Source organism: Chlorocebus sabaeus, chromosome 12 (assembly GCF_047675955.1).
Source record: "Chlorocebus sabaeus isolate Y175 chromosome 12, mChlSab1.0.hap1, whole genome shotgun sequence".
NCBI lineage: Eukaryota > Metazoa > Chordata > Mammalia > Primates > Cercopithecidae > Chlorocebus > Chlorocebus sabaeus.
In genome coordinates this window covers 25,178,781-25,181,784 of record NC_132915.1, presented here as the reverse complement: position 1 = coordinate 25,181,784, position 3,004 = coordinate 25,178,781, and the positions used below count along the sequence as shown (strand labels likewise).

The 3,004-nt window shown below is 43.4% G+C and overlaps 1 pseudogene; it reads right to left on the bottom strand.

Annotated features, from left to right (window-relative positions):
- Window positions 1-433: 433 nt before the first annotated feature.
- On the bottom strand, window positions 434-1,415 carry LOC103219581 (sin3 histone deacetylase corepressor complex component SDS3 pseudogene; annotated as a pseudogene).
- Between the last annotated feature and the right edge of the window lie 1,589 nt (window positions 1,416-3,004).

Genomic DNA, 3,004 nt, shown 5'->3' with positions numbered 1-3,004 from the left:
GATCCACTAATCAGATTCAAAACATGAAAATGCACTGGAGAGTGTATCCCTTCCTGTTCTTCTCCATGGTAAAGAGACCTAAAGATAATTAATAAAAACAGCTGTCCCTTCAAACTCAGAGGAGGTTTTCAAAAACAAGTATAAGCAAAAAATAAAGAGATAAAAGGAAAGTAAATCAAACCCCCAATACTCCTGAAAGTAAAACAGTCACATGGTAACTGATGTCTGGAAGAAGTTGAGGCAGAAAAGACTGAGAAAGTTCCAAGTGGCCGGCCACAAAAGTGCCTTAAGGAATCCATGACAGTGCTCTCCATTTCCAAGGCTGAGTAGCTATTTCCAGTAAGTTAACATTTTTCTATTAAGAAGAAAACAAAACAAAACAAAAATAAAATCCACTCCAGAAAAAGGATCAAGAGAAGAGCACTGCAGAAAGTCAAGCAGCTGAGCATTGGCAGATCATGAAGAGCCCGGGCTGAAGCTGGCCCAGGTAGATCCTCATCTGGATGCTGTCACTTGTCTTCCTCACCCAGATCTCACTGGCTCCTACAGAACTGATCATGCAGCTCAGTTTCTGGTTGTCCTTTGATTCCAGATAGATGGCCTGGCTTTTGTGGTACCATCTTTTGTCATAGCACAGTTTGCCATCTTCTATCGGAGCTTCAAACCTCTGGGCTGGAAGATTCCACGGGTGTCACAGGCAGGTGCTCAGGAGAGGATGGAGATGCTGGTCTCTTGGGTGACTTAAGCTTATTTAATGTTCTCAGATCCTCCATGATCTGTTCATCCGTTAACAAATAGTTTAGCTGGGCTGGAGCAGGTTTCCTCCTCTTGTTTGGGATAGGGACGGAATCATTTGTTCGCCTCTGCAACTTTCTGGTCATGATAGGTTTCACCTCCATAGAATCTCCAGTCAGTTCATTGTCAGTTTTTCGTTTTCGATCATTTTCTTCTTTTCTTCTAGCTCAGCAATCAGGTTCTCTTTCAGCTCAACCTTCTTGTCTTTAAATTCTTTCACTGCTGCCTCCTTTTCTTTAATGTAATTTCGTTCCACTTGTTCAGTTTCCAGCTTGGAGGAAGAGTTCTGCATTCCGTATCCTCTCTTTGTACCGCTGATCTAGTTTTTTCATTCTTTTCTGATATTCCTGTAATGTACCTTCTTGTGGTTGTTGCAACTGCCTCTTGAGAGAAGCCAGTTTGTCCTGATACATCTGTTCCTTCATTTCTACATAGTCTTCTTCATCATACTTTGCCAGGTCAGTTTCACTATCCTCAGTGTCTTCGTCCGACTCGCGGCCCGGACAGCTGCGCTCGTCCTCGGCACTCTCCAGCTCTTTGTCCTCCTCTGGGTAGTACTCGGGGGCTGGCGGCGCTCCAGCCTGGGCCGAGGCCGGGGCCAGCAGCCCCGCGGCACTCATGTCGTCTCTAACCGCAGTTGAGCATGGTTAGAGACATGGTTAGGCCCAGGGACACCGCGGTCACCCGCCCTGGGTACTCGCTGTCTGCCTAGCAGCGTCCAACGGAGTCCCCAACTCGAGGAGCGGGAGTCACAGCGAACCCTTCCCGGTCTCCGCCGAGCTCCGCCCCCGCAACATTTTACTTTTTAATTTATTTTTATTTTTTTGGAGATAGAGTCTCACTCTGTCACCCAGGCTGGAGTGCAGTGGCATGACCTCAGCTCACTGCAACCTCCGCTTCCCGAGTTCAAGTGATTTTCATTCCTCAGCCTCTTGAGTAGCTGGTACTACATGTGCCACCATGTCTGTCTAAGTTTTTGTATTTTTAGTAGAGATGGGGTTTTACTAGGTTGGCCAGGCTGGACTCGAACTCTTGAGGTCAGGCAATCCACCCATCTTGACCTCCCAAAGTGCTGGGATTCGAGGTGTGAGCCACTGCGCCTAGCAGATAACTTTTTTTTTTTTTTTTTTTTTTTTTTTTTTTTTTTTTTTGAGAGGGAGTCTCACTCTGTCGCCCATGCTGGAGTGCAAAGGCGAGATCTCCTGGGCCGACATTCTTATGTAACTTTGTAATAAACCTGCATGATAGAAGTGATTTGTGAGTGTAGCTTTTCCCCCCTAGTGTAGTTAAGAGTTTTCAGCATTATAAACCTCTTACTGCTTAAACAATTTAAAAGAAATGGTGGTGTAACATGGGTAATTCTTTCAAGTGTTTGCTATTACAGATATTCCTTGATAGCCAGTTTTAGAATTTGTTAGACATTGCATTTGTCAAAAAAAAGTTCTTCCTTAATGCTTACCCTAACATGCTCTTGCTTAACTAGCTCCCTCTTGTACCAACGAATCCTATTTTTTGCTAGAGTGACCCACAATCCTTCTTGACCAGACTCCCTTTGATGGGGTTAAAGTTCTTCCTTTTCCAGAAAGACTCAGTATGAGTATTTGCAAAGCTCTGAAGAGATGTAGTTAAACCTCATATATGCCTTAGATCAAGAAGTGGATATGTTGCCAAAAGAAATTAATTTCCATATAAAGCCAGGAAGACAGGCTGGGCTCATAAAAATAACCAGAACATGTTTCCAAAAGACTCAGTAGGCAAAGAAATCCGTATTTCCAAATCAATACTTTCCAAAGCTCATAGAGAAAAATAAATAATGTTTTCAGGGTAACATGGTTTTCTAAATGTACTACTTACGATTGAGGTCTGTAAGCAGTCCCCAGTAGTGCTTCACGAAATTCCTTTTGTGTGTTCCCACCAGCTTTACTCTAAACGCCTAGTGCGCGGTAATCCTTTCTTCTCTGGTTTTATCAAGAGAGAGACATGGGTAGAAAATTCCCTCTTTGACATTTTTTTCTTCATTGGAAAGATCCACTTCTCAATAGTGGGTGAAAAATTTGAACAGACCATTTTCCCACCCCAACCCAGTGGGTTGATCTCTAAAATACTAAGCTATAATTCCCTGTTGGGCACTCTATTGAAAAAATATGCAGAAAAAAGCCATCCATGTGTACCAAATAGACAAATTGAAAGTATGTGTCCTCATCTAGGC